Source organism: Pongo pygmaeus, chromosome 8 (genome assembly GCF_028885625.2).
Source record: "Pongo pygmaeus isolate AG05252 chromosome 8, NHGRI_mPonPyg2-v2.0_pri, whole genome shotgun sequence".
NCBI lineage: Eukaryota > Metazoa > Chordata > Mammalia > Primates > Hominidae > Pongo > Pongo pygmaeus.
The window spans coordinates 137,565,956-137,578,691 of record NC_072381.2 but is presented as its reverse complement, the minus strand read 5'-3'; the positions used below and the strand labels follow the sequence as shown (position 1 = coordinate 137,578,691).

The following is a 12,736-nucleotide window of genomic DNA, read 5'->3' as shown; positions in this document are numbered from 1 at the left end:
CTCAGCTACTCAGGAGGTTGAAGTGTGAGGATCACTTGAGCCCAGTAGGTGGAGACTGCAGTGAGCCATGATCATACCACTGCACTCCAGCCTGGGTGACAGAGACCCTGTGAAAGGAAAGAGAAAGAAAGAGGAAGGAAGGAAGGAAGGAGCAAGCAAACTAGTGGGGCATGGTGGCTCACACCTATAATCCCAGCATTTTGGGAGGCTGAGGCTGGCAGATCACTTGAGGTCAGGAGTTCAAGACTAGCCTGGCCAATGTAGTGAAACCCCAACTCTACTAAATACACAAAAATTAGCCAGGTGTGGTGGCACATGCCTGTAATCCCAGCTACTCGTGAGGCTGAGGCACAAGAATCACTTGAACCTGGGAGGTGGAGGGTTCAGTGACCCGAGATGGCACCACTGTACTCCAGCCTGGGCAACAAGAGCAAAACTTTTTCTAAGAAGGAAAGAAGGAAGGAAGGAGAGGAAAGGAAGGAAGGAAGGGATAGAAAGAAGAAAAGAAACACAGGCAGCCATAGAAGAGGCATCAGAGGTGGGATCCCAGGCACAGTGGGTGTCCGCGGGCACAGGCTGGCCACACGACAGTTCAGGCCAGCTATAATGGACACTGAAATTCTCTCAGCAGCTCACATGCCCACCCAGCCTGGGCCATGGGGGCAGTGTGCTGTTTCCAGCTCTCCTGACCGTGGCACTCAATGCTGCCACCGGCCGCGGGAATGGAGTGGGGGTGTCAGCCTTGCTGGCCCAGCCCCAGCCAAGTCTCCCATACTCCTAACACCAGAAGATGCACCTCCTAGGGTCTGGGGACACCCAGCAGAGGGGCCACACTGGCTCCTGGTGTACACCGCTGTGCCCATCCGGGGCAGCAGCTCCCAGAACACAGCCCATGCTGCTGGGATCCTGCACACAGCCGCCCTCACCCTCGCACCTCCTCACGGGGTTCCCTGCCCTGGGTGTTCCCACTGGCACCTACCACCCACTCCAGCCCACCTGGACCCAGCCAGCTCTCCACTCCCTGAAACACATGCACTCCAGTTTGTCTGATCCACAGGAAAGCCTTAAAATAAACAGGTGATGAATGTTTATAGAAAATTTGGTGTCAATTAGCTGGGCGTGGTGGCACACACTTGTAGTCCCAGCTACTTGGGAGGCTGAGGAATGAGAGTCGCTTGAGCCCAGGAGGCAGAGGTTGCAGTGAGCTCACACCACTGTACTCCATCCAGCCTGGGTGACAGCGAGACTCTGTCTCAAAAATAAAGAAAATGTGGTGTGCACATCTGAAAAATACCGCTCAGCCGTGAGACACAGGTGCTTCTGTCATTTGCAGCCTGGATGGACCTTGAGGACACCACGCTAAGTGAAATAAGCCAGGCACAGAAAAACGAGTACTGCACGATTCCACTTCTATGAGGTGTTGAAAATTGTCAAATCACAACAATAAAGACTGGAAGGGGAGCTTCCAGGGCTAGGAAGTGGGAGCTCTCAACAGAGAAAAGTTTCCATTAATGTTAAGTGAGAGGAATAACCTCCAGAAATCTATTTTGCGCTGAACCTGTACCAACCACCAAGGGTCATTGACACTTTAAGTGTCGTACACTTAAAATTTAAGAGGATTTATCTCATGTTAAGTGTTCTTATCTACCACGATAAAAAAAAATGAAAATGAAAAAAAAAGCTCATCGGGAGTGGTTCACAATTGTAAAGGATTAAAATCAACCCAAAATACTTTATAAGGAACTGATTAAATAAACAATTGAATAGTAAAAAAATGCTCATGAATATGACATTTTTAAAAAGCAGGATATAAAATGATTATAACATGATCCAAACTGTGTGTGTGGCTGGGGGAGTTTGCAAACCCATCAGTGGTCAGGAGGTCAGCGGGCAGCCAGCAGATGTATAGATACGGAGCAAGGGGAGGGCCCTGTCTCAGTCAGCTCGTCCCCATCACAATATACTACAGACCAGGCAGCCTAAACAAGACATTTCTCACAGTTCTGGAGCTGGAAGTCTGAGGCCAAGGAGCCGGCCGGTTTGGTTCCCGGTGAGGATCCTTCCTGGCTTACAGAGCTGCCTCCGTGCCCTGTGGAGAGAGCCCGATCCTGTGTCCCTTCTTGTAAGGGTACCCATCCCATCCCGGGGGCCCACCCTATAACCTCATCTCACCCTGTCACCTCCCAAAGGGCCCACCCCCTGATACCATCACACTGGGGGTCAGAGCGCAACCTGTGAACTTGGGGGACACAATTTGGTCCACAGCAGCACCTAATGACTTACAGAAGTCACCTGGGCAGGTATTAGTTATGAGTACTGATTGTCTTCATCCCAGCCTTCTGAAATTTTAGAATTTTTATAAACAAAGAAGCACGAGCTTGTGAAGGAACCCAAGTGCTTAGTGTCATGGCAAAGATTTGGGGAGCAGGGAGACCTCCACACACAGCATAACTTGCACAAAGGCGCCCCAGCACATGAGGCGTGGAGGTGGGGGCATCCCAGACAGGCTGTAAGAGCCAAGTCGATGCAGCAGCTGGAGGCCGAGGGAGGCGGCCAGAAATGAAGCTTCCCCCATCTTCAAGACCTTTGCCGGATGCCACTGTAGGGAATGGGGGGCCAGCCAGATTTTCAGACCTCACTGGCCTGACAGCCCAGCGCTATGGAGGGAGTGGGGGTGGCCTCAAACCAAGGGTCGCCTCTCTGGAGTGCACAGATGTGCTGCTGTGCTAAGAGACCTCTGCTGGGGAAGCCAGTGAGCCACAGGCGGTGACATGCAGCAGGAAGTGCTGGCAGGTGTGGAGGGCCAGGCCTCACAGCCGTGCGGGGACCATGCGGTCCAGCGGCCATAGGAGAAAGGGGCCAGCCCTTGGCCTTACTGGGAAACGGTGGGTGGCCTGAGACTGTTCTGTTTGGGGGTTGCAGGTATGGGGGGGTGTCAAAACCCGAGGGGGCAAGGCAGGGCAGACAGGGGCCTGGTATGGGATCCGGGCCCAAGCTGAGGTGACTAAGTTCCTGAATCACAACTAAGAGACACAGGTCCTGGCTGGGCACGGTGGCTCATGCCCATAATCCCAGCAGTCTGGGAGACCAAGGCAGGAGGATCACTTGAGATCAGGAGTTCAAGACCAGCTTGGGCAATATAGCAAGATCTTGTCTCTATAAAAAAATTTTTAAACATTTTTAAAAATGAGACAGAGGTTCGAATGCTGATTTTGCAACTCCAGGCTCCTTAGTTCTGGTGATTTTAGGCGATGTCTGCACCTCCTCCCTTGCTGAACTGCGTGCTCCTTGATGATGTGGCCTGAGCCTGGTTCCCCGTGTGGCCTCATGAGCAGCGCCGCTGGGTGAAGGGTGTGGCCTCCACCTGCCTCTGCAGCCCATCCCAGGCTTCTCCTGAGCCCCTGCAGCCCAGCTCTTGTACCCTAACAGGGGGACACCCACACCCCATAACACAGGTAAAGAAATGGAACAGAGCCTGCCATACATGCAGCAAGTACGTTTATGATGGTTTTTTTTTTTTTTTTTTGAGACAGTCTCATTCTGTTGCCCAGGCTGGAGTGCAGTGGCGTGATCTCAGCTCATTGCAACCTCTTGCCTCCTGGGTTCAAGCAATTCTCCTGTCTCACCATCCTGAGGAACTGGGATTACAGGCACACCATGCCCAGCTAATTTTTGTATTTTTCGTAGAGACAGGGTTTCACTATGTTGGCCAAGCTTGCCTAGAACTCCTGACCTCAGGTGATCCACCCACCTGGGCCTCCCAAAGCGCTGGGATTCTGGGCGTGAGCCACTGCGCCTGGCCATGGTTGACTATTTTGATCATCGCTATTTCCTTTGTGTCATCTTTTTTTAAAAATTAGTTTATTGTTATGCCATTTTCCACAAACTCCTAGATCTTGCAAAAGTGTCACAGATACACACTTGTGGGACCAAACCCCAGAGCCTGGAACCTGCTGACCATGAGCTGACTGCCATGGAGGTTGTGCCCTGCGCGTGGGCTCCCTCGGGGCACCTGAGGTGTGAGAAACGCTGATTGCAGGGCGTGCTGGTGACAGCTTCTTTTGGGGCATCTGAACTGAACCCACCTGAACTGAACCCACCACCCGTCCTCTTCATCTTTCCCTTTCAAAAGCTGGATTTCAGTGGCTGTCATTGGAAATTGACAATAAAAGCCAGAATCATGTCTGGGCAGATATTTTCAATATAATGTCCTAAAACAGGAAGCTTGTCCATGGACAGATCAATTTGCTTGAAAAAATCCTACTTAAACTATATCCTCAATGAACTCCAAACTGTAACTTGTTGCAGAAGTTCCTTCTTGCCAGGCATATTCTTTGTAGTAGAAAGCTGACCAGGCCAGATAAGGAGGGAGATTCCCGGCTTCTTCCAGATTTGTGGCAAAGGCTGCAACCGACTCGGGGCCAATTAGTACTGCTGTTCTCTACAGCCCCAGAGCAGTCCTAGGCCAGGCCCCGGGAGCAGGGGTAGGGGAAGCCTGCGCTGCGGCCCAGGCAACTGAAGCCTAAACCAGATATGCGCTTGGCCAGGCTCTTCCTCCTGAAAGGGCTGCAGGGTGCCTGCTCGCCTTCCACTGAGCCTCCTGGAGACACTCCGCCCTCCCCACTCCAGTTTACTAAGGGGTCAGCAGAACAGCCCGACTTGCCCTTTAGTTGAGGGAGAGAATCCTGCCCCAGCTGCCAAAGCCAGCACTGATTCATCACCAAATCCAGCAGGGGTCTTTTGACCCCTGCGTTTAATCCTCAGCCCCTGCAGACACACGGCCTAGCACTTTCTCCTCCTGCCACCCACCCGCAGGTGGAGGGAGGCTTCCCCAACACCTAAGAGCTCCCTGGCTCCTTCCATGACAACGGATTTCCTACGGTTCTGCAAGCGAATCCCAGGTCTGCGCGTCACCACCCAATTTCTTACATTTGCAGACAGCTTGCCGAGGAGAGCTTCCTGTGCATTCCAGCACCTCACCAAGAAAACAGCCAGCCAGACCTCAGACGGGGGCAGGAGGGAGACGCTCCAACTCCCAGCGGCTTTCCACGAGAGGCAAGGTCGCGGGTACACGCAGAGGATATTTTCTAGGAAAACTGTCCAGGCTGGCGCCTCCCCCCGACCTCCACCAAAGCCTTTATTCTCTGGCTTCCCTTTTCATCAGCATCCCACGGCCACGCTGGCCATCCCTGAAACAGGGGCTGTGAAATTTAAAAACCAGACACCAAGATAAAAATAATCGCACGGCGCCCCTTTCCGCAGGAGGCACAGTCGGAGACACGGAGATGGCGGGTTCCCAGCCCCGGCCCAGCACCTGCGCGGGCCCCACCCAGCGGCCGCGTCACGCCAGCGCCGGGGCCTGTGCAGGGCAGGGGGTGCCGTGGAGAGGACCCGCCCACGGGGGGGGAGGCCTGGGAGAGGCAAGGAGGACCCCGCCCCAGACAGGGGCGTCTCTGCCGCGGGACCCCCTCCCTCGGGACGTCGCCCCCCGCCCGCCCCACGCCGCCAGGGCGCCCGCGTCCCGGACGCACCGTGCCAGACGCAGCGCAGAGACCCGGCCCCGGGTCCCGGTCCCACCCCGGCCGCTGCTCACCGAGGCTCCCCGCGAGCGACTCTGGGCGGCGTCCGACGGCCCGGATCGGCCATGGCAGAGGCGGCGGGCGGGGGCGCGCGTCACCGTCACCGCGGGCAGGAGCCCCGAACCCGGCCCGCCCCGCCGCCCCCACTCCCGGGCGGTTCCCGCGGCCGCGCTCCTTGCTCGGCGACGGCCCCCGCCGCGATCCTCCCCCACGCAGTCCCGGTCTCCGCGGAGCCGCTGTGCAAGCTCCTAAAACAGGGCTCGGCGTGGCTGAAAATAGCCCGGGGGCCGCGGGGCGCGTGTGGGGAGCCGGGGCCCGGCCCGGCTTGGGTGACGGGCACCGGGCACCGCGGGCTTAGAGGGACTCACCCGCCGCTCAGGCCGATCCCAGCGCCATGCGCAGCACGGGGGAGCTGCACGCGTGCGGCCTCACCCTTAACTCTTGGCGTCCCATCCCCGAACGCTGCCTCCCCTGGCCTGTTGCGAGAGAAATGCTTTTTGGAGTCTGGCATTGAGCAAATCAAGCAGCTGCTGCGGATTGAGAGCCACAATCTCAGCGCTGCGCCGGGGCCTGGGATCGCAGCTCACCACGGCCGCGTGCTCCTGGCTGGGACTTCAGGGTAGAGCGGGAGGAAGGTCCGCACCCACTTGTTGGTGTTCAGCCCACATATAATGTCCATCCACGCCGCCACGGCCACACTGATGGGCGCTTTGTGAAAGGCTGGGATAGAGCAGCAGAGCTGGCGACCTCTGCAGAGCTGGGAATCCCCTGAACCACACCCCCCCACCCCCACCCCCACCCCCACCCCCACCCCCACCCCCACCCCCACCCAGCTTGCAGGTGCAGGAGGAGCCCTGGGGAGCACGCACGTGGAGCACAAAAGCCCCCTCACCTCCAGCCCCCTCACCTCCAGCCCCCTCCACAAGTTCTGTCGGTCCACATACCTCCTCAACCCCAATCCTCCAAACCTGTGCCTTCTAAGTCCCTGATCATCAACTGTCCCTCCAGGTAAAGGAGAGGATAATCAGGTGTGAGGCTTGAAGTTTGGCCAGCTGCATGGAATTCCTTTCCACCCAGTCCATCAGGGACAGCTGGAGTAGGGCTGTGATGCTGAGCCCGGGCCCGCCGCACCAGCCTAGTATGCGGAACCATCTGTACACCAGGCTCCATTTTTCATTCCTCAACTTGTTTTAGGGAACTCCCCATAAAACCAAAAATGCAGGTGGAGGAACAAGGATTGCAGAGGGAGTGGGTGCCTTTGGAGGGCGAGCCTCCTGCTATGTGGTGTCTCAGGGTGTCTCGGATATGCTTGAGGACAACCTCGTGTCAGTCTGTTGGGGCTGTCATAATGGAAGTGTACTTCTCACGGCTCTAGAGGCTGGAAGCCCAATATCAAGGTGCTGATGGGGTTGGTTTCCGCTGAGGCCTCTCTCCTTGCCTCGCAGAGAGCTGCCTTCTCTGCAGGTCGTCACGTGGTCTCTCCTGTGTGTGCTCACGTCTGGTGTCACGCCTTTTCTTATGGACACCAGTCCCATTGGGTCAGGACCCACCCTGATGACCTCACCTAACCTTGATGGTTACCTCACTTCCTTAAAGGTCCTGTCTCCAAATGGGGGCAAGGCCTTCAAAATATGAATTTTGGGGGAACACTATTCAGTCCATAACAAACCTCACCTGTACTGCCTCCATGTTTATGATAGTTTTGTTGGACAGGCCCATTTCTATGGCTTGGTGGGTCAGATAACACCAGGTACTGATTGACAGCTTATGTTGCATGATCTTTTAGTGAACTGTAGTGAAATATACTGTCTACTCAACCCATGAGCAAGCCAGCAGCTGTTTCTCAAAAGGGAATGGTGACCTGTTGATGAGGCGATCACTCAACAATACTCATCAATAACCATGATTGTGGTTGTCCTGTCAAGGTTTGCCACAGGCTCCACACAACATTCTTTTAAGAGATGGGGTCTTACTATGTTGCCCAGGCTGGTCTCGAACTCCCTGCACTCAAGTGATCGACCTGCTGCAGCCGCCCCAAGTGCTGGGACTACAGGTGTGAGCCACCATGTGCCTGGCCCTCCATGTGACATTCTCACACTCCTCAGACACTCAGATTGCCATGGGTTCACCACGTCATAGGGCCAAGTGGAAGAAAGGCTTGTCTGGCAGCCTAGTCCGCAGGCCAGCATTTCTCTTGCTCTGAACCTCACTCAGTTACTTGTTAAATAGGAAAGCACATCCAAATTTTGTATACATGGCCTCTGTATTAGTCCGTTCCCACACTGCAATAAAGAAATACCCAAGACTGGGTAATTTATAAAGAAAGGAGGTTCAATGACTCACAGTTCCACGTGGCTGGGGAGGCCTCAGGAAACTTACAATCACAGTGGAAGGGGAAGCAGGTGCGTCTCACATGGTGGCAGGTGAGAGAGAGAGGAGAGAACGAAGCGGGAAGAGCCCCTTATAAAACCAGCAAATCTTGTGAGAACTCACTCACTATCATGAGAACAGCATGGGGGAAGGCGCCCCCGTGATCCAGTCACCTCCCACCAGGTCCTTCCCTCAACACCTGGGGATTACAATGCAAGATGAGATTTGGCTGGGGACACAAAGTCTAACCACATCAGCCTCCAATATTGAAAGAGGCTTTAATAGTGACATGTACAGTTTAAGGCAGACTGCCTCTCCCTCACTTTGGAGGACTTTCTGACATGTTCCCGTCCTCTGAACCCCGGAAACGATGCTGAGGGGGAACTCGAACTTTCATGGCTATCTTCTCCCCTCACCCGGCACCCATGTGCCTTTAGCCAGGTGTCCAGGGTACTTGCTACTTCCTGTTCATCAGGTCCTGTGGATGTGACGCTTGCAACACAGCTGATCAGCATCATTTGGTGGGGATGACAAAGGCCGCCCTGGACTAAACTGTGGCACAGAACAGACTTGGTTACTGTTGAATCAAGACTGTGAAGGTGTACTGATGTCCCTACAGTGTGAAAGTGAACTCTTCCTGGTATTCTGTGATTGCTGGTACAGAGAAAATAAAATGCATTTGCCAATTCTATAGTCACATGCTAGATGCCGGGAAGTGAACTGATTTGCTCCATTGTTTCAATCAACATGCCCCATCTGCAGTAGCCATTCAATTGAGATCACGACTTGACAAAGCTTAGGATAACTCACAGTCCTGCCCCATCATCCATCTGTTTCCACGCAGGCCAGAAAGTGAATTAAAGAAATCACCACCCCCAAATGTTTCGAGATTTTGATGTGGCACTAATCTATGTGATTCTCCCCAGGTAAGCAACAGTGCTTTGGGGTTACCGTTGTGGTGTCAGGGAGGGGTCCCACAGGATCCCAGGAACTTTCCACCTTATGGCCGTCTTTCCAGAATCAGGGAGCAGATCTGGGAATCCCATCCATCACTGAATATTTCTGTCTATTCTGACTCTATTCTCAAAAGCAAGGGAACAACCACAGGCTAGAGTCACGGACTGGGCCCCCTGGGAGTTGGACTCACAGCAAAACTTGTATGCATTCTGCTCATTATAGACCCTCACTCTTGGCAGGCATGGTGACTCACACCTGTAATCCCAGCGCTATGGGAGGCAGAGGTGGGCAGATCACCTGAGGTCAGGAGTTTGAAACCAGCCTGGGCAACATGACAAAACCCTGTCTCTACAAAAATACAAAACTTAGCCAGGCATGGTGGCACGTGCCTGTAGTCCCAGCTACTCGGGAGACTGAGGCAGTAGAATCGCTTGGGAGACGGAGGTTGCAGTGAGCTGAGATTGCGCCACTACACTCCAGCCTGGGCAACAGAGCAAGACTTTCTCAAATAAATAAATAAGTAAATAAACCCTCACTCTGCCCAGCAGGTCACTGAGTTCTGTTTCCTGGGGATCCATGTTGGTTCTGAGTTAGTGTCCGGTCATCTCCCACAGCTCTGAATATGCCTGTTTCCCCAGTGCCTGGTCTAGGGAACCTGGCTGCAGTTTCTTTAGGAAAAGCTGGAGGAACTTTCTAAAAACATGTTTCTGGTGCTAGCATAGGATCCTTCCCCAGGGACATCAAACCTTTCCCTTACTGAAGGGACTGTGGGTCTGTGAATGGATTCAGGTCCTTGCGTGGACTGAGGAACTGTAACTTCTACACAGTGACTGAAGGCTCTGGCTCTGTTTGCTTAACTTAGAGTTTGTTATTTCAATCAAATGTGTCAAATAGGCCAGGCACGGTGGCTCACGCCTGTAATCCCAGCACTTTGGGAGGCTGAGGCAGGTGGATCACCTGAGGTCACGAGTTCGAGACCAGCCTGGCCAACATGGTGAAACCCTATCTCTACTAAAAATACAAAAATTAGCAGGGCATGGTGGCACATGCCTGTAATCCCAGCTGCTTGGGAGGTTGAGGAAGGAGAATCACTTGAACCCGGGAGGAGGAGGTTGCAGTGAGTGGAGATCGTGCCATTGCCCTCCAGCCTGTGTGATGGGAGCGAGACTCCATCTCAAAAAAAAAAAAAAAAAGTGGCAAATAGACCTTTAGCGGGCTTCCCATCTATTTCACTCTTGGCAACTGCTTGGCAATTTACTACCACAAAACACTCCTGTGGGTCAAGCCGTTCTGATCACCACCCAATTCTTCTGACAATTAAGGTAATTTCACCTGTGTTGCTTTGGCAGTTAAGAGCTGTTACCCGACCTCTGCCTCCACAGGGTCCAACTCTCCATCGAAATCAGGAAGCCCATTTGCAGCAAACCCTCTACCTTGGCCTCCAGAGACAGCCACTGAGGTGCCATCCAGGGATTCAGGCACCTGCCTCACCGATGAGTGTCTTATTGTCCTGGGGAGGGGAGTGCCTCTGTGCCCTCTGGGGGAAATGGGGGTGGCAAGAAATGAATCCACCCCCTCAGCCAGGCACAGTAGTGGTACACACCCATAATCCCAACACTTTGGGAGGCCAAGGCAGGAGGACTGCTTGAGCCCAGGAGGTCAAGGCTACAGTGAGCTATGATCATTCCACTGCACTCCAGCCTGAGTGTCAGAGCAAATCCCCATCACTATTAAAAAAGAAGAAAAAATTCGGCCAGGCACGGTGGCTCACGCCTGTAATCCCAGCACTTTGGGAGGCTGAGGCAGGTGGATCACCTGAGGTCAGGAGTTCAAGACCAGCCTGCCCAACATGGCAAAACCCTGTCTCTACTAAAAATACAAAAATTAGCTGGGCATGGTGGTGGGCACCTGTAATCCCAGCTACTAGGGAGGCTGTGGCAGGGGAATTGCTTCAACCCAGGAGGTGGAGGTTGCAGTGAGCTGAGATCATACCACTTCATTCCAGCCTGGGTGATAGAGAGGAACTCCATCTCAAAAAAAAAAAAAAAAAAAAAAAAAATCCACTTCAATGCACCTGCATCCCTAAGCATTCAGAGTCTTTCTTGTACATAAAGGAATTGCTTGGCTCTCAAATGCTTTCCACTTAAGTTACCACTGAGGTCAGCTCTCACTGAAACAAATGCCCATTTGGAACTGCTCCCATTGCTGGAGTTTGTACATTGAGTGCAGAATCTCTGCTTATTCACAAGTGCGCAAACCCGTGTCGAGAAAAATGTGCCCCAAATAACAGCACAAGAAAGATGAAACAGCACTGAGTGAGAGTCGGCTGAGAAACAGGAGAAGTAGGATACGTAAGTGGCCTCAAAGTGCCTCTTCCCAAGGTGCTTATTGACAGCAAATGGGAATATGGTATATTTACAGAGGGGAAACCTGGCAGGCACCAGTTTAACCGAGAAATCAACATAACAACATCTGTAAGAGGGCAAATAACTATGAGCCTCAAAAGAGAACTGAGACACAATTTCATTTCTGAGGTATTTCTGTCCAAATTCATACCACTAGCAAACATCTGAAGTTGAGGGACATTGCTGCAAAATAACTGTAGCCCAGCGCTCAGAAGAATATCAAGATGCTGAAAAACAGGCTGAGGAGCTGCTCTGAATTAAAGGAAAGTGAAGAGACACCACAAAAAGGCCAACTCGCCATCCAGGAGTTTGTTTTCCTATAAAAACATTAGTAGAATGTGGGAAAATCTGTTTGGTTTTTGGTTTGGGATTTTTTTTTTTTTTTTTTGAGACAGCGTCTCACTCTATCCCCCAGGCTGAAGTGGAGTGGCACAGTCACAGCTCACTGCAGCCTCACCCTCCTGAGTTCAAGTGATCCTCCCACCTCAGCCTCCCGAGTAGCTGGGACTACAGGTGTGTACCACCATGTCCAGCTAATTTTTAAATTTTTTGTAGAGAGAGCTCTCCCTGTGTTGCCCAGGTTGGTCTTGAACTCCTGGGCTCCAGTGATCCTTCTGCCTTGGCCTCCCAAAGTGCTGGGATTACAGGTGTGAGCCACTGCACGCAGCCTAGAGGATGTGGGAAATTTTGATTAGCAAATATTATATCAATATTAATTTCCTGATTTTAATAGTTTTATGTGGTTATATAAGAACATCTCCTTGTTTTTAGGAAATACACAATAAATTATTTGGGGAAAGAGGGCCTCATGTTTATAGTTTACTTTCAAATGGTTCTGAAAAAAATTATATGTACATAAAATGGTATAAACACACATCTATACATATGCATAAATACATAGTAATGAAGTAGATGTGGTAAAATATTTGAGGAATCTAAGTGAAGGCTATGTAATAATTCTTTGCCCTATTCTTGCAATCCTCTGGAAGTCTGGATCATGTCAGATTACATTTTTTTTTCAAGTTCTCTTCCCCATCCGTGGTCTGGCACCCTCAGAACCTATTTCTTTACAGGTTCCCCACAGTTTTGCCAAAATACATGATCAGCTCCTGCAGCCCCTCTGATGTGTGAGCTTCTCTGCCCAGGTTTAACTTTGTCGTTGGTCCTGAAGCAGGCTGGTCTCTAATCACCCTTCTGTCCCACAACCACAGATAAGGTAGGAGAGGGAACTGCCGCCTCCTGGCCTGTGACTACCACAGGTGAGGTTGCCGTGAGTCTTCAAGCAGAGCAGGACCAGTCTCCTCAGGGTGTTCACAGTTACCCAGACCCTGGCAGGGGCCACCATTCCAGTCCAAGACCCTCACACTCCTTGCATTTAGCTCTGTAATATCCTGTGCTACACAGGGGCCACCTGGCCAGCCAAAA

The 12,736-nt window shown here is 52.5% G+C and overlaps 1 protein-coding gene across 2 annotated transcripts in view; it reads right to left on the bottom strand.

Annotated features, from left to right (window-relative positions):
• JAKMIP3 (Janus kinase and microtubule interacting protein 3) overlaps positions 1–6,045 on the bottom strand; it is a 158,901-nt gene extending 152,856 nt beyond the window's left edge. Inside the window, exon 1 of one of the 2 annotated variants that reach the window (XM_054435496.2) lies at positions 5,948–6,045. The gene's annotated coding sequence lies outside the window, so the exon portion shown is untranslated. Of the gene's footprint in view, positions 1–5,593; positions 5,637–5,947 lie in introns of those variants that run through there. The other variant, XM_054435494.2, reaches the window with a different exon arrangement.
• Between the last annotated feature and the right edge of the window lie 6,691 nt (positions 6,046–12,736).